At 34.3% G+C, this 24,222-nt stretch overlaps 1 long non-coding RNA gene and 1 other non-coding gene across 3 annotated transcripts; both read right to left on the minus strand.

Moving 5' to 3' along the window:
• Positions 1–7,895: 7,895 nt before the first annotated feature.
• Positions 7,896–8,002, minus strand: LOC140885691 (small nucleolar RNA R71). Its single transcript, XR_012151110.1, has one exon. It is a non-coding gene; the product is annotated as a small nucleolar RNA R71 (small nucleolar RNA).
• A 10,968-nt stretch (positions 8,003–18,970) lies between these two features.
• LOC140885163 (uncharacterized) lies at positions 18,971–22,481 on the minus strand. 2 transcript variants are annotated; one of them, XR_012150826.1, is made up of 6 exons: positions 22,294–22,481; positions 20,736–20,823; positions 20,468–20,564; positions 20,214–20,371; positions 20,020–20,142; positions 18,971–19,119 (listed from the first exon to the last, which is right to left on the minus strand). It is a non-coding gene; the product is annotated as an uncharacterized lncRNA (long non-coding RNA). The 2 variants fall into 2 exon arrangements; XR_012150825.1 differs by having other exon boundaries at positions 20,020–20,371.
• Positions 22,482–24,222: the final 1,741 nt, after the last annotated feature.

Here is a 24,222-nt window from a genome sequence, read left to right on the forward strand (position 1 = left end):
CCACCCCAATGCCAATGAATTACATGACTGTTGCCATCGTCATAACCGGCCATCTAAAAAGAGATAACACACGTTAACCCAAATATGCAACAATTATGTCTCAAATATTTTTATGCATGTTCTGATACTATAAATGTAGTGACCCGATCTGGATCACCTACTAACGAAAGCACTTGAGCATGCAATAAACTTAAAATCATAAAAAAAAAATACAATGTAAACTTAACTAGAATAATAGAAATAATTTATACAATCCAATCGAATAAAATACACGATACTCAATAAAATTAAACTAAGTCACTGGTAACCTTCGGTCCCAGGCCTTGGTCACTGACCGCTCACTGATTTAACACCCAAACGACTTGCAACTGCTTCTCAAATGGGGTCTCTAATATAAAAGCAGGGATGTGAGTACTAACGAACAATATATAAATATTAGTGCACAGGTCTATGTAATGCATGCAACATGAAAAATGAATGATCTGGTAAACATGGATTAAACTCTGGAAAATCATGCTCAGAATGTGGGTACTACCAGTATGATCATGCTTTCCTCAAGGATACAGTTGTGCCAAAATATACCGACTATGATCTTGAACTATCACTATCTTGAGTAACCGCACATGTTGTCCTGTTGATATAGTTGGTGTCACACGATACCCGATAGTGCAAGTAAGACTAGGGATGAGAGACCCTAGATAAATGATTATCTCCAAAGGATAACAGTCTCAACATGATATGAAAATGTCACATATATATTCATGATAATAAAAACATACATCATATGATAGGTAATAATTAAACAGAGAATAATGCATCACATAAACATGCATACTCAGCTGGCTATCTCTGCTTGTACTTACATATCTCAAATCAATGGTCTAGAAGTACAACAACGGAAAGTCCAGGCTTACAAGTCATGTGAACACTACACCACTATACTTATTTGAAAGCCTTAACTAGATCACTAGTTACTCTCAAAAGTTACTAAGAGTCCAAAATTATACATGCATCCATCTCTAGCCCTTTGCTTTCAAAGGCCACAACAGCTCCGTTACAAGCCCCGTAGCAGCTTGTTATTGTCTGACCCTCGATAATATGCCTAGAAGCACTCAATATAAACAGTACTAGACTAAAAATCACACCTAAAACACACACATGTTATGAGAAATCGAGCCTTATTTATAGACCACTATCGAACGATCTGATCCTAGTTCAGATTCCGATCCCATGCATGCATAAACGTTGTCAATGTCGTCTTGACGCCTAAGTGGACAACTGTGTCCTGACGGTTTGAACCTTCGATCCGTAGATCTGATCCCCACCACATGTATGTGCACTTTAGACACCTCACTAATTTGCATAGCCTAACTTATGATTGGACGTCCCGATACATGTTCGGAGGATCTGATCTCGTTCGGTGCTTCCGAACTCAACATCGGTGGATCCAAACTCTTCGCAGGTTCTGTACTCCGTTCATTTGGTTCCAAACTTATTTAATCACTTGATTTACTTAAATACTAACCTTTAATCTTACTTAATATTAATCACATAAAACAATACTTGGATCACTACATTCTACCACCATTGCTCTCTATAAATAATTTTCTAATTTGAAAAGAAACTTGTGTTCCTCATTTCTTGGTCATTATCACAAATCATTAATCCAACCTTAGGCCGACCATATTCTCATTTATTTCATATATCATCTTCCACATATAAATATGTTTTTTTTTACATTATCATTCTTTCTCGCCTTAGTATTTGTTAATTAATATACCAAAACTTAATTAATCCAACAATTTTTGTATCTTTCGATCCTTCTCTCATAAACTTTTTGAAGGCCTTCTTTCTCATCGGTCTAATGGTTTTTCTCACTTCCTGCACATCATCTCCTTCCTCGGCGGTTTGTTTATCAGATGATATGGAGAAAAAATATGGAGAGGAATCACCATCAATATCCTTTAGCTTCTTCGTAGCATTTGTCGAACATCTTATGAAATTTGTTACACTATTACGAGGGAAATTTTTTTCTTAAAGTTACTATTTAATTTACAGCAGCATAGAAGAACAATTTGCAAAATTTTTGTATATTGTTGGGAAAAATGAAATTACTCGCTCAATGGTATTTATATTTTTACGATCTGAAGAAACCATCATATTTTTACAATATCTTGAAGGCAATCGTATCTCTTCAAGATCAATTTATGATCCAACCCAATGAAAATGAGGTCCCACCTAAAATCCTTCATAATCCTAGGCTCTATCCATATTTAAGGTAAAAATATATAGATAAAACTTTATTACTATTCTATTAGAAGATTTAAGTCATATCTAATTAAAAAATAATTTAATTTTGATACATACGATAAGATTGCCTCGATCCAATCGATATATATAACATATTTTTGTGTTAATTATCTAAAGAACATGTTGCAAGATATATAAGAAGAAAAAAATTTCTCACACAAAATGTGTTGGCTGCATATACTAATATATGTATATATATATATAGAGTTATTTGCACCAAACACCCCTATGAAATATTGAAAATGCACACTTCTTTCCTGTGAAATTTTAATAGGCATCTTCCACCTTGACCTTTTAAAAAATTAGCACACTCGCCCCTACAGATGAGTGATTGTTGCGCACGCGCTCCTCATGCAACTAGGCAAAGATTTTGATATTTTGTTTTGCACCAAATACCCTTGTGAAATATTAAAAATGCATATTTGACCCCTGTAAAAATAATTTTTAAATCTATTCAACCCATAATACATAATTTTTATTAAAATATAATTATAAAATATTTATCAAACACTTTTCGTTTTATTAATTTTATTTTTAATTTTAAATTTATTATGATTATATAATTATTTTCTAAAAAATATTATTATTTTCTATTATTATCATTATTTTATTAAACTTTCTTCTTGTTTCCAACATCTCAGTTAAAAATGCATTCATAAACGAGATTTAAATACCTAAAAGTACCAAAATATTAAATCAAAATGATAATTTCATGCATATTACTTTTCAATTTAGGATTATAGATTTTTGAACCAAAATCTAAAATTTTTAAAATGCATTGCAGAATTTGCATTAAATAATAATACACAATATTTATTAAGATCTAAATATAAAATATTTTTCAAAAATTTAATTTTATTTAATTTTATTTTTTATTTTAAATTTATAATTTTTAATTAATTTATTTCTAAAAAAAATTATTATTTTATCTCGTTATCATTATTTTATCAAATCACTTCGTGTTTTCAATTTCTCCATTAAACATGATTCATAAATAAGGATTTAAATATCTAAAAATACCAAATTATTGAACCAAATAATAAGTTCATGAATGTTACTTTTTCGATTTTGAATTATATAAGCATGTTATTTTTTTATTATTTATTACAAATTGTGCAATGAATATTCTCGAAAAATGTAAATTTTGGTTAAATAATATATAGTCCTAAATCAAAAAAGCAATATGTTTGAACTTATCGATTTAGTTCAATATTTTGCTACTTGAAATTATTTAAATAATTGTTTATGAATGCATGTTTAATGGAAAAGTTGGAAACAAGAAGAAAGTTTAATAAAATAATGATTACAAGATAAAATAATAATATTTTTTAGAAAATAATTATATAATCATAATAAATTTAAAATTAAAAATAAAATTAATAAAACAAAAAGTGTTTGCTAAATATTTTATAATTAGATTTTAATAAAAATTATGTATTATGGGTTGAATAGATTTAAAAATTATTTCCACATGGGTCAAATATGTATTTTTAATATTTTACATGGGTATTTGGTGCAAAAAAATATCAATATATTTTCTCAGTTGCATGAGGGGCGCGTGTGCAACAATCACTCATCTAAAGGGGCGAGTGTGCTAATTTTTTAAAAGGTTAGGTTGAAGATGCCTATTAAAATTTTGCAGGGAAAAAATGTGCATTTTCAATATTTCACAGGGGTTTTTCGTGCAAATAACTCTATATATATATATATTCCTCAATTAATTTTTTTAGGTAAATTTTATCTTGTCGATGTTGTATTTATGCAAGATGGTTTTATCGCCCGTTTTAGAGAAAGTCGATATCATCTAAAAGAATATAGTAATCATATACTAGAATCCCAAAAAAATATATTTAGGCCCCGTTTGGATTTGGTAGACATTTTTTTAAAAAAGCACTTTTTTAAGCTATAATTTTTGGCTTTTGAAAAAGCTCTAATTTTGACTTTAAAAAGTGCTTATTTAAGCACATTTTTGGTCAACCAAACACTTTATTAAATGAAAAGCACTTAAAAAAGTGCTTTTTTGGCCTAGCTTTTGAAACCAAACGGGGCCTTAGTCACAGACATGCATATTTGAGAAATGTCTAACTATAATGTAGAGACATATTCAAAAATTATATTAACACGGTGCATTTTTCATAATTTTCTCATAGGAGTGGATCCCGATGAAAGATTAATTGTTGAAGTCGATAGTGAACTTACAAAATGAAGATAGTGTGAATGAAGAAAATACAGCTTCTCGAGGAAGCTCTGAAATTATCAGGTGTAACGCCCCAGATTCGACGACTGTCTCTACTGTACCAAGACGAGTCTTTTCAGCGTGCTTATGTCCTCACTCACACACACCCTGAGAAACTTTCCAGGGGGTCACCCATTCTATAATTGCCCCAAAAAAGCACGCTTAACTTAGGATTTCTTATGTGATGAGCTCCCGAAAAGAAGATGCACCTTCGTGATATGAGTAATACCTATCAAATCTTTTAAGTCCTCATCAACTGTACAGTCCCATACCTACACAGTCTCAGAATCCCTCTCATTTCGGAATTGGATCGGTCATTCATGAGTCCCTTCGCCTAGAAGCCTGCCAGGAGTCGCTCATTGTCCGTGCAACCTCTTGGCACCGGTGATCATTCCCCGTACTATTATCAGACCCGGACATCACATGCCCACCAGCTTCCGTCTAGTTCATCCCCAAACCATACCGTACTAAGAGAGGTCGTCTCTGATACCAACTGTAATTCTATCATATAATTGACTCAAGTCAAGCACGCTTAACTTTGGAGTTCTTATGTGATGAGCTCTCGAAAAGAAGATGAGTTCCCAGATTTGACGATTGTCTCCACTGTACCAAGACTAGTATTTTCAGCGTGCTTATGTCCTCACTCACACGCACCCAAACTTCCCAGGGAGTCACCCATCCTATAATATCCCCAATTCAAGCACACTTAGCTTTGGAGTTCTTATGTGATGAGCTCCCAAAAAGAAGACGCACCTTCATGATATGAGTAGTATGTATAAAATCTTTTAAGTTCTTCTCAACTGTCCAGTCTCATACCTACGCAGTCTCAGAATCTCTCTCATTTCGGCACGGGATCGGTTCATTCATGTCTTCCTTCGCCTAGAAGCCTGCCAGTAGCCGTTCATTGTCCATGCAACCTCTTGACACCGGCGATCACTCCCCGCCTATCAACCCTGGGTGTCACATCATGCGTGGAATGATGACAAGAAATAAAATAGCAGAAGAAATGTTGGAATGCATGTGGTCCTTCTTAGAATATTTTGGATGTCATTTAGTTTAATTTAATAGTGTTAAGCTTGTTTGTTTTCCATGTAAAATTTCTTGTTTTATTTTATTATATTTTTGTGATTATTTATTCTTTATTAGTTTACATAAAAAACTAATTCACTTATCATTATATATTTTAATATTTTATTTTTTGATATGATTTGAGCTTTATAATGTTTATTACACCTTAGAAAATGGGTACTGATAGAACCCAAAAATGCATGCTAAGTTAGATTATTTTGGGTTCCATTGACCATGTGATTTGTGGTTTGTTTCGTGTTTCCGTTTAAAATTCGAGTTTTCAAGCTTTATAGTATGCACTCATGCGTTTAAGTTGTTTTGTAGGAAAAAGACGGAAGACGGAGCTCGAAAAGTGCTGTGTTAAAGCTGGAGGCAGAGATTTTCACGGTATAGCGTGCCATATCCTGCGCCATGGCGTAAACCGCGAATTATGAAAAAAAGAGAACAGAACTTTTCTCGCTATGGCGTGATGTTTCCTGCGCCATAGCGTGAAATGGGAATTATGAAAAAAAGAGGACAGAACTTTTCACGCTATGGCGTGATGTTTCCTGCGCCATAACGTGAACTGGGAAAAAGTGAAGAATGGAGACAGAACTTTTCGCGCCATAGAGTGACATTCTTAGGCCATGGCGCAGGTCGTTGAGTAAAAAAAGGAAAATTGCAAAGCAAGGACTCTTGGAGATAAATAGGGATTGATTTTTAGATTTAGGGGATCTTTTTGGCACATCTCTTGGCGGCTGAAGTATCAGAAACTGGAGAAATGGAGCGGGATGAGTGAAGAACAATCGTGAAGCAATTTTTCCTCTTCTTCTAAAATTATTTTCTGTTATTTTTGTTTGGAAAAAAACATTTTGATGTTAGTTATGAGTTTTATTTGTAGCTAAACCTCTTGTGTTGAGATTTAGGGGATCCGACCCCAGTTGTCGACTCACGAATATTGGTTTTTGACTTCTAATGAATGTTTAATTATGCTATTGATTTGTTTTGCATTGTTGGAGCGTAGCTAACTCTCTCAATATTTCTATATCATGTTTTATTTCGAAAGAAAATTTCATGATAGGAACAAATAGCATGATTCATGGATCTACAATTTACATAGACAATGAAATTGGGTACATGTTGATAGTGATAGTCCAGTAGGTCGAAAGTTAAGGGATTCCACAAGTTGTGAATGCAATCATCTATGATAAATAATTGAAGACATTTGATTATTTCATAGCATCGAATTAGTTTAGCATAACTTGAAAGAGTATGTTAATGAATTAGAGAATCTTGTCAAAAACGTGAATTGGTTGTTGGAAGCAATTTTCAGAGTCGACTAGGGGAAGGTGACCTGACAATCTCAACATTATCTCCATCATTTGAATTTAATTCACTAAGATTGATTCAATTCTAGATTTTTATTTATTTCTGAGTTTATTAATTCTCTTGTCATTAAGTAGTTAATAAAAACAATACTCATTTTTCGTAAAAGTGAAATAAGGATTAGTATTTAGGTAGAAATTATGCACTAGTTCCTGTGGACGATACTCATATTCACATATTATATTATAATTTGCATCATGCACTTGCGATTATCTTGAGCTTGTGAGATACAATTATTTTCTGAGATTCATAGTGCAAGTAAAGCTCGATCAAGTTTTTGGCGCCGTTGCCGGGGACTTTTGATTTACAATTTTCTGCTTAGATATCTTCTTTAATTTCACTTCATATTCTCACGAATTATCCATTTTACCTTTGCAGGATTTTCTAGTGGTGCATGCTACCATCCTTGCGCTCAGAACTTGTACCCTTTGATCCAGAAATTGAGAGAACCTTTTGAAAGAGACGAAGACAACAACGAGCTGAGATGGCAGAAAACGAACTACCACGCATCAATAACGGTGATGGCGAAGCTAATAATCCACCTGTGTATAGATCCATGATGGGATATGGTATACCCAATATTGAGGATGTTCGACCGAGTATCGTTAGACCAACAGTGATAGCAAATCAGTATGAGATAAAGCCGGCAATCATCCAGATGATCCAGAACACAGTCCAATTCGGTGGATCTACCATTGATGATCCTAATGCTCATATTGAAAACTTCTTGGAAATCTGTGATACTTTCAAACAACAGGGAGTTTCTGATGACGCTATTCGTCTACGTTTATTTCCTTTTTCATTAAGAGACAAAGCTAAATCGTGGTTGAATAGTTTACCTGCAGGTTCTATCATAACATGGGGAGATTTGGCTAAAGCGTTCCTTACTAAGTACTTTCCTCCCTCGAAGTCCATGAAGCTAAGAACCGACATCACTATGTTTGCTCAAGGGGAACAAGAGTCGTTGTATGAAGCATGGGAGCGCTACAAAGATATGCTAAGGCGATGCCCACATCATCAGTTGCCTGATTGGCTTGTGGTACAAACTTTCTATTATGGTTTACTATCTGCAAATCGTACTATGTTGGATGCAGCTGCAGGTAGGAATCTTTTGCGGAAATCGCCGGAAGATGGTTATGAACTATTTGAGGAAATGGCCTCTAGTAGCTATCAACCTCAATCTGAGAGGAGCATGATGCGAAAATCAGCAGGAATTCATCAAGTGGACGCATTCACTTCGATGACAGCACAACTGGAGGCTATGAATAAGAAGATTGATGGATTGAGCCTAGGAAATTCTGCGATTCGTATTCAGGAGGTGTTCTGCGATAGGTGCCAAGGTGAGCATTTCACTAAAGATTGTCAAGATGGTAATCCTTTTTATGTGCAGGATGAGGCACCAGTGAATCACGTGGGAAGCCAAAATCGGCCCAGGTTTGACCCGTATTCAAATACATATAATCCGGGGTGGAGGAAACATCCGAATTTTTCTTGGGGTGGTCACAACAATCAGTCTAGGACATATCAGAATCAAAATCCTGTGAAGCAACCTCAAGATGAGAAGTCCAGTTTAGAGAAAATGATGCAAAATTTTATATCATCCACTGAGACTCGAATGCAGAACCAAGACGCAACTATAAGAAGTTTGGAAAATCAAATAGGGCAGTTGGCAAAGAGGATGTCAAATCGAGAGCCAGGAACTTTGCCAAGTGACACTGAGACTAATCCAAAGGAGCAAGTAAAGGCCGTAGAGTTGCGAAGTGGGAAGAAACTGGAAACCAAGGAGTTGGAGCATGAAGAGAAAAAGAAGGAGGGTGAGAAAGAGCCATCTACAGGTAAGTCATCTGACTCTACACAATCACCCACATCAAAATCTAATATTGTTATTCCACCTCCGTTTCCTGCAGCACTGAAGAAAGCAAAACTTGATTCGCAATTTTCAAAATTTCTTGAGGTGTTTAAGAATTTACATATTAATATACCTTTTGCTGATGCATTGTTGCAAATTCCTAGTTATGCAAAATTTTTGAAGGAAATCTTAGCAAGCAAGAGAAAAATAGAGGAGCATGCCATGGTCAACTTAACTGAGAATTGTTCTGCATTAGTGCAAAACAAAATTCCACCGAAGTTGAAAGATCCAGGGAGTTTTTCTATCCCTTGCATGATTGGTGATGTGGTTTTTCATAAGGCTCTTTGTGATTTGGGTGCCAGCATTAACTTGATGCTATTTTCTGTGTTTAGGAAGCTTGGAATGGGAGAACCAAAGCCTACAAGAGTTTCTCTGCAACTGGCAGATAGATCCATAAAGTATCCACGAGGAATAATTGAAGATGTGCTGGTTAAAGTGGACAAATTTATTTTCCCAGTAGATTTTGTGGTGCTTGACATGGAGGAGGACCTGGATATGCCATTGATCTTGGGCAGACCTTTTTTGGCGATTGGAAAAGCCCTAATTGACGTGCAAAAAGGGAAGTTGTTATTGAGAGTAGGAGAGGAGGAAATCACTTTTGATGTTTTTAATTCACTACAGCACACACTGCACAATAATGATTGTTTTAGAATTGATGCATTAGATTCACTTGTTCATAATTTTGTGCAGGATGAGTTAAAAGACCCTTTAGAAGTTGCACTTATAAATGATGGATGTGAGGATGACTTTGATGAAGAGAGGAAAAATATCATTGCATATTTTACTGCTAATCCTCAATTGAAGAAGCAAGTGCGATTCAGACTCGAAAAATTGGGAGATAGGCAGGATTTAGTCCTTCAACAACCAAGCATAGATGCACCACCTACTCTAGAACTCAAACTTTTACCTTCACATCTAAAATATGTTTATTTGGGTGATGATAATAATTTACCTGTTATTATTTCTTCTTGTCTTACAGGTGTGATGGAGGAAAAGTTGGTACACATCTTAAAGGAGCATAAGAGAGCCTTCGCATGGAAAGTGGCTGACATTAAGGGAATCAATCCATCGATTTGCATGCACAAAATTTTGATGGAGGATAAGTACTCTTCTGTGGTTCAACCTCAGCGGAGGCTGAACCCGAAAATGCAAGAGGTAGTAAAAGCTGAAACCATTAAACTCTTGGACGCAGGTATCATCTATCCTATTTCTGACAGCGCATGGGTGAGTCCTATACAGTGTGTTCCTAAGAAAGGTGGTATAACTGTGATAAAAAATGACAAAAATGAGTTGATACCCACTAGAACGGTTATGGGTTGGCGTGTGTGCATTGATTATAGGAAGTTGAATGACGCCACCCGTAAGGACCATTTTCCCCTCCCCTTCATTGATCAAATGCTTGAGCGATTGTCGGGTCATGAATTTTATTTCTTTCTAGATGGGTATTCGGGATATAATCAAATCATGATTGCACCAGAGGACCAAGAGAAAACAACTTTCACTTGACCTTATGGTACCTTTGCGTATAGGCGGATGCCGTTTGGATTGTGTAATGCACCTGCCACTTTTCAAAGATGTATGACTGCTATTTTTCATGACATGACAGAGAATTTCCTAGAGATATTTATGGATGACTTTTCTATTTTTGGATCTTATTTTGATGATTGTCTGAAAAATTTGCATTTGGTGCTATTACGATATGAGGAAACTAACTTGGTTTTGAATTGGGAAAAGTGTCATTTTATGGTACAGGAAGGCATTGTGCTTGGGCACAAAATTTCTGAACAGGGAATGGAGGTGGATAAAGCAAAAGTGGAAGTTATAAAAAATCTACCTCCACCAACATCTATTAAGGGAGTGAGAAGTTTCTTAGGGCACGCTAGTTTCTACCGGCGTTTTATCAAGGATTTTTCTAAAATTGCTAAGCCCCTATCCTCTTTACTAATGAAAGATGTACCGTTTGACTTTAATTATAATTGTGTGCAGGCATTTGAGATCTTGAAGGAGCGACTGGTGACAGTTCCTGTGTTGGTAGCTCCTGATTGGGATCTTCCATTCGAGATAATGTGCGATGCTAGTGATACGGCGGTAGGTGCTGTTTTGGGTCAGAGGAAAAACAAGGTATTCCATACTATATATACTATGCGAGTAAGACTTTAGATGAAGCTCAATTGAATTATGCAACAACTGAAAAAGAATTACTCGCTATAGTATTCGCGTTTGATAAGTTTCACTACTACCTTGTTTTATCTAAAGTTGTTGTGTACATCGATCACTCGGCACTGAAATATTTACTTGCCAAAAAGGATGCTAAGACTAGATTGATTAGGTGGATATTACTGTTGTAAGAATTTGATCTGGAAATAAAAGATAAGAAGGGGGTAGAGAACGTAGTGGCGGATCACCTTTCTAGGCTTGAGTGTGTCAGTGAGGACACGGGGGAAAAAAATGGTGATATTGATGATTGGTTTCCGGATGAACAATTGTTTTCATTAAAAGATTGCCCATGGTATGCGAATTTTGATAATTATCTGGTGACAGGCACACTTCCACCAAATTTGACATTTCACCAACGAAAGAAATTTTTATCTGATGTGAAATATTATTTTTGGGAGGAACCATTTTTGTTTAAGATCTGTGCAGATTCCATGATACGGCGATGTGTGCCAGAAGAAGAGATGCAACCAATCTTGAGCCACTGCCACGATCGAGAGGTTGGCGGTCACTTTGGACCGACAAAAACAGCGGCAAAGCTGCAGGTGAAAAAAGACTATTAGAGTTGGCCCATGGAAGAATTCCGTGATAAAGCATATGATCTGGCGCTATCCTATAAAGAACGCACGAAAAGAAGTCATGACAAGCGCATCATGCAAAGAGAATTCAAAGAGGGAGACGCGGTGTTGCTTTTTAACTCAAGGTTGAGGTTGTTTCCAGGCAAGCTAAAATCGCGATGGTCTGGACCATTTGTCATTAAAAAAACCTACCCTTCCGGAGCAATTATGCTGACCGACTCCAAAGAGAAGAAGTTCACTGTCAATGCTCAACGCCTGAAGCACTACATGGGCGAGCACTTTGAGCCGAAAGTTGGAACAACTGTGTTCCAGTCAGAGACCGCATAAATCTAATTCTGAGAAAGTCAAGCTCTAGACTATAAATTGATAACTATCTCTTCATCCCCTGTTTGTTATTTCAGTTGAACCTTTTATTACCGTTTCATGTCGTTTTTTTTTTATTTTGAAAAAAAAAAAATTTGAAGGGCCCGGAGCACGCCTAGGCGGGATACTTCATCCGCCAGGGCGTGAATTTCACTGGTTTGAGTTTTTTTCATTCACGCTATAGCGTGATGTTTCCTGCGCTATAGCGTGAAAAGTTCGGGATTCTATTTTTTTTAAGTCACGCTATAGCGTGAACTTCGTCACGCCGCGGCGCGACAGATCTGCGGATTAAAAAACGCAGACCCCCTTTTCATTTTTCACTCACCCCTCTCTTAATTTCTCCCTTTTGTTCGAACCCTAAGCCCCTCCCCATCTTAAAAATCCGTCAATTCACGCCCAAATCTCTCAAATTCTCAGGTTTCGATCGGTGAGGAAGCTCCAAGCGTCATTCCCTAACACCTCGTCTCACTCCTAGAAGTCTAGAACGGTGCGGAAGGTCAAATTTCGAGACTCCAAGCTTCAATTTCTTCATGGGACCAAAAAGAGCTAAGGTTGGGGGTTCTTCATCATCTTCTTCATCAGTTATCGCGGGTAAGTTTGTTTCCCAAGAGGCCAAGAACCGGTATGATCATTCTAAGATTAATCGTAATCTATGGCCCGAGAGGGGCTTTCATTTGTCTACAAATTCTGGGATAGGGTGTTATATTCATGATATCATACAAGATAGAAACTGGAACTTGTTTTGTGCTCAACCAAAAGCGGGAGTTATACCATTGGTGCGGGAGTTCTATGCCAATGCTAAAGAGGGCAAGGAACGAACGGTGTTTGTGAGAGGAAAGTGGGTGAATTATGGAGAGGCAAAGATTAACGAGTTGTTTGGATTGCCCTCAGTTGATACGATTGAGTATGACGTACTTTGTGCGGAACCGGATTATATGGCGATTATGCGGGATTTAGCTCATGATGGGGTAATGTGGAGTGATCCCGTCAAATTTTTGAATTTTAAGGCCATGTATCTTAAGATTAAGCCGTCATTGTGGTATGTTTTTTTGGTTCGCCGGTTGATGCCCGTGTCCCATGTTAGCGAAGTTCATATGGACCGGGCAGTTCTGTTGTTCGCAATTATGAAGGGAATTCCAATCAATGTTGGCCGCATTATCTCAAGCCAGATTCTACAATGCGCCAACAACCCAAAATCGAAGCTATTTTTCCCGACTATCATTACAGAGTTGTGCGCTTTGGCCAATGTTGAGACGGGTGTGGATGATGAATGGATCCAACTGCTATAGGCCATCGACGAGAAGATATATGAGGGGATGAAGGACAATCGAACCAAGCTTAGAACTGGAGCGAGCTCCAGTTCCGAGCCACCTTAACCTCCGAAGAAGAAGACGAACAATGAGAAGGTGGATGATATTTGTGCATGGATTGCACGTCAGGATGCATATCAGGAATATCAGAATGAATATGATCGGGTCAATTCCCAGTATATGATATCCACTGAGTCTATGACGCGTGACATTGTCACCCACTTTGGTTTTGATGCTTCACGGTACCCGCATCCACCACCGTACCCGCCGCCATTTGCTCACCCATCTGCATTGGGAGCACCACACACTGAGGAAGAAGGCGTCCCACCACCAGAACACGAAGAAGAGGAGGAGGATTGATCCACCGCCAGGGGAGTTTTGCTTTTATTTTCTTTCTGTTTTTATTTTTTGGTTTCTCGTTCTTGTGTTTTAGTTCAGTCGCAGTGAGGACACTGCAGAATCTTAGTATGAGGGGGACTCATCGTGCATTTGTGTTAGTTGTTTGTGTTGTTTATTTTTCTGCGTTTAGTTCATTTTGTTTAGTTGTCTCTGTTGCTTAGTTTGTTTTGTGTTTAGTTGAGAAAAAAAAAGAGAAGCCAGTGATGATGTTGGGTTGATGCGAATTTATTTTGAAAGTGTTGGTAATTGACAGACTAGCATCCTTGAAATTTTGAATCATGAAACCCATGAGTAGAGAGTGCACCTCCTTTTGCACGAATTGTTGTGAATAATGAAGTGTGTGGAGTGTGATGAACTGTTAAACTGGAGAAGCTCTTGTGACATTAGATACTTGCAGAAATCAAGCATGCATTCTCGGAACTTAGCTGACTGATATTGCCAAATAAATGTGTTGAAGCCGTTTAAACTCCTGAGTCTTTCATGAAAAAAAAATATAAAAAAGAGCCATCCTTGAGTTTCTTGGTTAGCTTAGTTGAAAAATAATGGAGTGTACCCTGCATAATCATTAAACTCCATTTGATAAATGTCTTTGGCTATTTTCTCTTTTACTCCTGTCCAAAACCAAATCTATATCCGATGAAGTACAGTGATGGTTTCTTGCAAAAAGAAATAGAGGATGGAGAAAGTAAGGTGAGGGGCGGCCTAATGAAATTAATGAATTCGGAATTGAATTCGAGGCAAAAAGGTGGGAATGTAAGGTGTAGAGGATATCGGATGAAAAATCTGATTGTGTTAAATAATGGATGTTGTACCCTCTTCATTGTGCATATTCTTCCAATCTTTTATATCCCATACCCCAAGCCAAATAATCACTTGTGTTCAGTCAGTGACGGTTGAAGAGATGCGTGTGGAAACTATACTTGTGTTGACATGTCACTTTAGACATCTGGGGCAACTGGATTAGCACGAATTAGGATCAATATCACACACACACGTCTACTTCTCTCTCAAGGGTGTAATGTGAGAACTTTGTAGGGATGCATTGCTTGAGTTTAATTTGAAAAGAAAAAGAAAATGTTCGCTGTCACTCTCTGAGGCTTTTCGGAAAACAATTATGTATTTTTGAACTGCAAGTTTGTGTTTTGGCTTTAACCTATTTTGCTCGGGGCGAGCAAAAGGCTAGTATGAGGGGGTTGATAGAACCCAAAAATGCATGCTAAGTTAGATTATTTTGGGTTCCATTGACCATGTGATTTGTGGTTTGTTTCGTGTTTCCGTTTAAAATTCGAGTTTTCAAGCTTTATAGTATGCACTCATGCGTTTAAGTTGTTTTGTAGGAAAAAGACGGAAGACGGAGCTCGAAAAGTGCTGTGTTAAAGTTAGAGGCAGAGATTTTCACGCTATAGCCTGCCATATCCTGCGCCATGGCGTAAACCGTGAATTATGAAAAAAAGAGAACAGAACTTTTCACGCTATGGCGTGATGTTTCCTGCGCCATAGCGTGAACTGGGAATTATGAAAAAAAGAGGACAGAACTTTTCACGCTATGGCGTGATGTTTCCTGCGCCATAGCGTGAACTGGGAAAAAGTGAAGAATGTAGGCAGAACTTTTCGCGCCATAGCGGGACATTCTTAGGCCATGGCGCAGGTCGTTGAGTAAAAAAAGGAAAATTGCAAAGCAAGGACTCTTGGAGATAAATAGGGATTGATTTTTAGATTTAGGGGATCTTTTTGGCACATCTCTTGGCGGCTGAAGTATCAGAAACTGGAGAAACGGAGCGGGATGAGTGAAGAACAATCGTGAAGCAATTTCTCCTCTTCTTCTAAAATTCTTTTCTGTTATTTTTGTTTGGAAAAAAACATTTTGATGTTAGTTATGAGTTTTATTTGTAGCTAAACCTCTTGTGTTGAGATTTAGGGGATCCGACCCCAGTTGTCGACTCACGAATATTGGTTTTTGACTTATAATGAATGTTTAATTATGCTATTGATTTGTTTTGCATTGTTGGAGCGTAGCTAACTCTCTCAATATTTCTATATCATGTTTTATTTCGAAAAAAAATTTCATGATAGGAACAAATAGCATGATTCATGGATCTACAATTTACATAGACATATGAAATTGGGTACATGTTGATAATGATAGTCCAGTAGGTCGAAAGCTAAGGGATTCCACAAGTTGTGAATGCAATCATCTATGATAAATAATTGAAGACATTTGATTATTTCATAGCATCAAATTAGTTTAGCATAACTTGAAAGAGTATGCTAATGAATTAGGGAATCTTGTCAAAAACGTGAATTGGTTGTTGAAAGCAATTTTCAGAGTCGACTAGGGGAAGGTGACCATACAATCTCAACATTATCTCCATCATTTGAATTTAATTCACTAAGATTGATTCAATTCTAGATTTTTATTTATTTCTGAGTTTATTAATTCTCTTGTCATTAAGTAGTTAATAAAAACAATACTCATTTTTCATAAAAGTGAAATAAGGATTAGTATTTAGGTAGAAATTATGCACTAGTCCCTGTGGACGATACTCATATTTACATATTATATTATAATTTGCATCGTGCACTTGCGATTATCTCGAGCTTGCGAGATACAATTATTTTCTGAGATTCATAGTGCAAGTAAAGCTCGATCAGGTACCCATGCTCGAGTTGTTGAAGTTGTCCACTACAAAATTTGGAATTAACATATGGATGAGTTTTTGCTTGATTTTTTTACTAGATCAAAAGAATCAAGGACAAAACCATACATAATTGTTTTTCAAGATGCTTACAATGCTGCTATCAAAATTCAAATCTATTAACTCCAATTTACTATGAAATTAAATAAATATAACGTGCAAAATAGATTGAAAGCTTTGAAAAGAAATATGATTATTGCTTTGGAAGTTTTCAAACGCGGTAGTGGATTTTACTGAATGATATAACAAAACAAATTTAAGCACCAGATGAGGTTTGGGACGTATTAATCAAGGTATGTATTGTTATTTTGTTCATGTTCGATTGTTTGTATCTTTTTCAGTTGTTATCTTCTTAATAAATATAATGTAATTAGATATATCATGATGCTAAACTTGTCCGAATTCTTTATTTTTCCGTGCTTCGAGAAATATTTGAAAAGAATAGAGCTACTAGAAAAGGAGCATAAACTGGAAAGGAGAAGACACGTCGTTGGGCAAGAGAAGGAAAAGAGCCGAGCGGTGGAGAATCTTCAAGGATAGAAGACATTGATTGTTCAATTGATAGCCAATAAGCATATATATTTAGAAATTTTGGATGATTTTGAAGAGGAGAACTTTTAGCCAACCTCTATTCCTCATTCATCGTCCACAAATAATATTTCTGAAGTGGGAAATAAAAACATGTCAAAATTTGATGAAATGAATGAGAGATTTGATACTTTGAATAACACAATCTCACAAAATGGCCAAGGCGATATATGCCAACGAACAAAGCAAGCGCCGTTGTGAAGATGTATACACTGAACTAACAAAACTCAATGGAGTAGATGAAGATTTCATTTTTGGAGCAAGTGGTTTTCTTGTGTCAAATCCAACTATGACTGATTTTTTATTGGGGATTCCACATCATACTCGATGTCGTTGGTTGAATTGGAGTAAATTTTCATATTTTGAATTTGTTCGATGAATTTTTTTATTTTATGTGCATTATGATCAAGTACTTAAATACCAGTTAACTTTTGAATTTACGTACACAAATAATGGAAAGGCACTATTAATTCTACATTTCTTTGGGTTATTTGGTTTTGAAAATTATTTCTAAATGGTAGCTTAGTAAAATTTTAAAATTTCCAAACAAGAAATGGATTTCTAAATATCATTTTTAAAATTTAAAAAAACACCAAATGAAATTTCAAATCGATTTTAAAATCCAATTCTAAATTCAAATCCAAATCCAATTTTTCGAAGGATCAAATACATTATGACGAGATTTGAACCAATAAAATAAAAGAGTTTTTTTGCACCAACCTCCCGTGCAATATTAAAAACACACTTCTTACATGTGAAATTTTAATGGACATCCCAACCCTTAATCTTTTTCTAATAGTTGCACGTTTTACCTTTATCATAGCGAGTTGTTGAACACGCGCTGTTTTTACGCTTGAGTAACCATTTTTTGACAATATTATGACCATGATACGAAAATATCCTTCTATTATTACTATTATAATAATTTTCATATCTACTCAAATACATCACCTACATCAAAATACACAATTTTTCTTCACAAGTACATATATTTGAATAAATATGACAAACACTACAATAATAAAATGACATTTTCGTAACATAGACATCATATAGTCAAAACAATTGTTGTTTAGGTGTCGTAACAACGCGTACTCAATAACACAATATGACGAGAGTTAAATATGAAACTATTACAAAATGTTAAGGGTGAAGTACTTGTTAAAATTTCACAAGTAAAATATATTTTCACATAGGGGTTTGGTAGAAACAATTATATATATACTTCATCTGTCCCATTGTGTTAGGTAAGTGTGTGTTTTCACACAGATTAAGAAAGTATTTGAGAAAGTAAATTTTATAAGGTATTTCCGATTTTGCACTTATTTAATAAAGTTTTAATTAGGAAGGTGTTATATATTATTAAAAAGAGCTTATAAGTTCCGAGAGCTTAAAAGATGTTTTATGAGCTTATAAGCTATTAGGATTTATTTTAAAATAAGTTGTTTAAGTGTTTGAGTAAACTTATTTTAAATAACTTAAAGATGTTGCACTACAAGAAAAACTCCTAAAAACAACATTTTTTTTCAGTTGTCGTAGGAGTTTTAAAACTGTTGTTGAAGGCCATGTTGTTAAAAGCCACGCTCAAAGACAACAGTTAAATTGAGAAAAAAACAACAATTTTACGCTGTTGTAAAATTGTTGTCTTTTCCTTCAAAGACAACAGTTTTTAACTGTTGTCTTTGAGCGTGACTTTTTAAAACATAGTCTTCAACAACAGTTTTAATCTCTTACCACAAATGAAAAAAAATGTTGTCTTTTTTCAAATAAAAAACAAAAAAAAAGAAAATTTAATACATAAATTTTTAGTGTTATAAATCACTCAAAATTCAAAATTTTGAAAAAAAAAAATTAATTTACAATCTTGTCGTATTATAAATAATTCAAATATAAAAAACAATTGAATTCTAACGCAATGAACACCATGAAAAAAAAACTATGCATTTATCTTGATAAACTTGAAATCCTCCCTTCAGCACATGTTAACATCCCGAAATACTGTTGATTTCACAACACATTTTCTTCACTCGAGACTTTCATAAAAGCCGCAACAATCTATTTTTCTTTAATTTGCATCTCCAAACTGTAAATTATTAATAAGAAACAAAACCATAAACACAATTCAAATATGAAAAGACCAAGATGCCACTAATATGAATAAAATGTTTCTTTTTTAAACTTCATAGAACTGTGATTGCGTGATCAACAATTACATCCATAAATTACCCATTCTTCATAATTTACTCTCTATGATGCCCGAAATACATTAGAAATTATATCCAAATTACGAAAACAAAAGCAAACATAAAAAGAATCAGAAACAAGAAGAAAATTATCAGTGCCTGCAGACGGTGATAATTTAAAAAGAGATATGATACAAGATGAATATATTCCATATCAGAAAGGTGTATTGTTAGAGTGATTTCCTTCAAGAATAAAAATTACATGAGAGGCATCAATATCACACGTAGATTATAAGAAAAAACCAACCTTAAAAAATTGTAGTTAACACAATCGTGGTCCAATTTAAAAATGAATCAAACTTAAGACTAATGTATCCCACTTGTCATGAGGAAAAAGAAAATAAAAAACCAGCAAATGTAAAGGGGAGGAGAAAGAGGGCACTTTAGGAGGATTTATTCAACTCATTCAGCATTTGTGATCAACAATATATCATTCGCCATAGCTGTAGCTCGAATGCATCACAACATTTTTTCTAATTAGTTGTATTTACAATCTCGAATATAAGACATTGGTGAGAAAACAACATTTGATTTCTCAAAGGAAAAGAAGCAATTACAAGAATGTGAAAAAGACATAGAAACAAGAATTCTCACATCCAGGTTCCTCTCATCAATATCGCAAAGTGAACTAGTTAATAACGAAACAAAGTCACTTTTGTAAGAACTAAGTGAACCAGCGGAAGCATATATTATGCGACAATTACATGAAATGGAAAATGAAAATCAGAACAAGTGTGCACCTCTCAAGAGTTTCAATCAAGCCTCTCAGCTGAATCAATCAATCTACGACTACTTTGTACTTTGAGACCCCAACAGCAAGCATCTATTCTTCTTGCAACGTTGTGATACACATACCTCGTAATCTGAACAATTCAAACACATCTAAATCTACAATTCTGTACATGTAATCAAATTCAAAAATACAAAAGACAACCAGAAAACTCAAATATGGTGAAGTGCAGGCAACAAAGTGAGTAGGATTAGTCGACTTGGCCTTCTTGCTGCTCCTCTGGCTCCCAGTCGGAGTCTAGGAGCCCCGGAAGGACGACCCAGATTCATACCTGGTTCATCCCCTGACCCTTTTCTCTTCTTCTGCAAATAAAAGAGAATTAAGAAGGAAAAAATTAAATAACTAAACAAACAAAAAAACCCATGCATGCATGCAGAGATTTAGTAGCTAGTACTGACATTGGATTTAGGCAATGTTGTTGAAGAAAGTGAAGTAAAATCCATGCAAATGGGACAAAAGGGCCAAAATCCACCGAGGAACTTCCCAAGTATCCAGCTGCAAGAATTAAAATTCAAGAACCAATCAAAACAAAATTAAAAAAAAACCAAAAAAGAAAGAAAGAAAACATCAATTCTCCATACATGAAGTAAGTTGATACACAGTGCATTGAAAAATAATAAATAAATAAAAAATTAGGGAGATGGAGAGAAGAGATAGAGACCCCACCATGTTGAGTAATTTCTTCTGATTTGAAATCTGAACAGTATGTATGGTATAAATACAGAGATTGGGAAGCAAGAAAATAGAACAGCGCCTGCAAATGTAAGGGAAATGGGTAGTGGGCGTTTGTGTTACTGATGAACAAACAAATTTTCAAGAACTTGATGATAAAATTATAACATTTTGGATTGAGATGAAATGGATTTCTAAGCTGAAAATACTGTATTTCCTGATCTTAGAAACATCATGTGTCTCAAACATAAGACTGAGGATTAAATCTGATCTCCAAAATCCATTTTGCAAGTGTAATATTATTGCTTTATGGATTTCATAATTTTAATCAAATCAGATTCCATTCCTCGCACTCCCCTCAAGTTTAACCTCTGAACAATTGAAAGTGTTAAACTATGGTACAAGAATCCAAGTTTTCTTCAACTTCTTTGGTAGCCAAATTTTTCCCTCAGGGGTTCAAGAGAAGCAGAGGAAAATAGACATAAATGATGAAAACGGGTTAAACGTTTTCAATTGAAAAGAAACTTGACAGTATGAAGAAAAACATCTAATTATTGTAAGGATTATGCGGTTTATACATAACGAGAATTATGTATGAATATATAAAAAAATAAAATAAAAATATTTGACCATGCTCTATTACCTATTTAAATTACTAAATCATTTAAGAGATGAAGACTTAAATCGATAAAGGTGGGAGGTATTGAATATTGACCGCCTTTAACGAGCAGAGTTCAATGCCCTCAAAAAAAATTGTAATTTTCATCATGCGATTATCAGATAAGAATGAAGAGGACAAACCCATAATTGAATCCTAAGTTTGTTTCTCATTCACGTAGAGAAAAGATAAGGAAACAAACATGAAGTCCACTGATATATTGATCATAATTTTTTGGATTATTTAATTACTAAATCAAAATTTTAATATAACTGTCCAGACTAAACACAATTTTTTTTGACGGGAAGACTAAACACAATTACTATTACAAAAACGTCAATAGGTGAGTGCCAGATAAAGAATTGCAGTTACAGCAGTTTTAAGACCATCAAGAAGACTAAACAAGCACTCCAAGCAACAATGAACTCAAAAAAACAATGAACTTGATACATTCTCTACTAAGTTACGAACTCAGATACCAAGCCTGGTATACGTGCTGGGAAAAAAATTATTTACCAGAAAATAGCAGCACAAAAAAAAATTCAAATTTTTTTTGAAAATATTTGAGGTTGAAACCATCAAGTACCTGCGGTACTTAGTTCTTCCAATTTAGTTCTTGCCTTGTCAGCCACATGTACAAAATTTTAAAACCTAATGAAAAAATTACGGCTACTTATTTTTAATTAATCCGTAAGTCCAATATATTGACATTTTTTTAAAGGGAAAAGAAAGGTTCGATCCACTGTTTATAGTAATATTTCCTGTGAATTATTCTTGTGTCCTTAACGCATTGAGGTAACAACAACAAGCATTTCATATAAAAAGAAAAAAATTGCAGATTAATTCGAGCAATTATTAAAGAACTAGGTACACCATAAATTTTCGTAGCAAAACCTCTTAGTTTTCGTCCGTTTATCTCTGCGGCCACGCCCCTCCTCCTCCTCCACCTCTTCTCTCACCTCCTCTTATTTATTCTCGTTTCCTACCTCGATCTGGATCAGACCTAAATTCTCAGCTTCCTTGACTGAGATCTCTTTGTGAGGAAAGAGCGTGGATTGAGGGTTTGAATTTTGAGGAGGCAAGAATCAGATTTGGGGAAAGTTTTCTCTTCCTTGCCTTTTCTTCGACAAGTATATAGTAAATTGATTTAAAATAATAATAAAGAATTAAAAGAAAACAATTTTAAAAAAATTATTGTAAAATCTGTTGTCGTATCCTCGAAAATCCGCTCACAAACAACATTTTTTTTAAAACTGTTGTCTTATACCGCTAAATGACAAGTAGTTTTTAAAAAATGTTGTCTTTTAAATTATAAAAACACCAGAAGACAACAATTTTAATTAAAAATGTTGTTATAGGGTAAAAAAAAAACAGTTTTGGGATAAAACTGTTGTCGTTTTAGTGTTGTTGATGAGAGTTTTTCTTGTTGTGTTGATATGTTTAGTATTATAAGATCATTTTATTGTCAAAATTATCAAAATGAATATAATGTTATAAATACAATGTTTAGATTTATACATATACGAAAATAGTTTTATAATAAACCTATAATAAAAAAATAAAAATATTTTAGTCTAGAAAAAATTTATGTTATTTTGAATTTTTTAAAATAATATTTAATATTTAATGAGTGGAAGATATGATAGAGATTTATGAAAATATACAATGATATTTTGGAGAGATAAAATGTTAAAATAAGATCTTTTTCAAAAAAAGAGTAAGAAGGTGTTTGGGAGAGCTTATAAGCTCTTGAAAACAGCTTATAAGATGTTTCAGTGCTTATAAGCTCTTTAAATTTGTTTGACAAATTTTTTGTCAAATAAGCTCTTTAAGTTTGTTTGACAAATTTTTTGTCAAACAACTTAAAAGCTGTCAAAATAAACTGGTTTTAAAAAAAATAAGGGGAAGGGTAATTTTTTAAAAAAAGATCTTATTTTGATATTTTATTTCACCATATTATCCTTATATATTTTATTAAATTCTCACAACGCCCTCTGTCCATTTTTTATACATAACTTATCAAATTTTTTTTTAAATTAAAATTAAAAATAGTTTTATTTTTTTTAATATATGTTTAATATTTATAATAAATTTAAAACTATTTTTAAATCTATGTTACTATTTAAATTATTTTTATAGTATGTTACCCTTTTTGATAATTTCAACAATAAAAAGATCTTATAATACCAAACGCATCAACATCTTTAAGGCTCGGTTTGGTTCGAGTGACATGATTGATAATATATAGACAAGTAATATAACATAATAAATAATAAATAAGAAATGATAGTTAATACAGTATTTGATTTGATTGATATATTATATTTTTTGATTTGATTGATTAAATTTTATATAAAAATGATAAATTACCATTTTGTCCTTTTAACATTAAATAAAATATGAATAATATTATTTATAAGAGGTAATATAGTAATTTGAATTCAATGATTTGATTGATGTAAGATAATTAATTAATAATTTGATTGATATAAAATAAATAATTAAGATTGGATAAATAATATGTCAAGAAGAACGTAAAATTGGATAAGATAAGTTATACTGAGATTAATAATACTTGTGCCAAACGCAGACTAAGTTGTTTAAAATAAATTCATCCAAACACTTTAACAACTTATTTTTAAAATAAGACATGACAGCTTATAAGCTTCCAAATCAACTTATAAGCTCCTAGAACTTATAAGTTATTTTTAATAAGTTTAGCCAAACACCCTTTAAGATCACAATTATTTTTTAAAAAACAACTTAAAAGTTGTCAAACCCCTTCAGGATCAACTCTTCTTTTTAAGCTGTTTGAAAAAATTT

This window comes from Henckelia pumila, chromosome 2 (genome assembly GCF_033568475.1).
Source record: "Henckelia pumila isolate YLH828 chromosome 2, ASM3356847v2, whole genome shotgun sequence".
Classification (NCBI taxonomy): Eukaryota; Viridiplantae; Streptophyta; class Magnoliopsida; order Lamiales; family Gesneriaceae; genus Henckelia; species Henckelia pumila.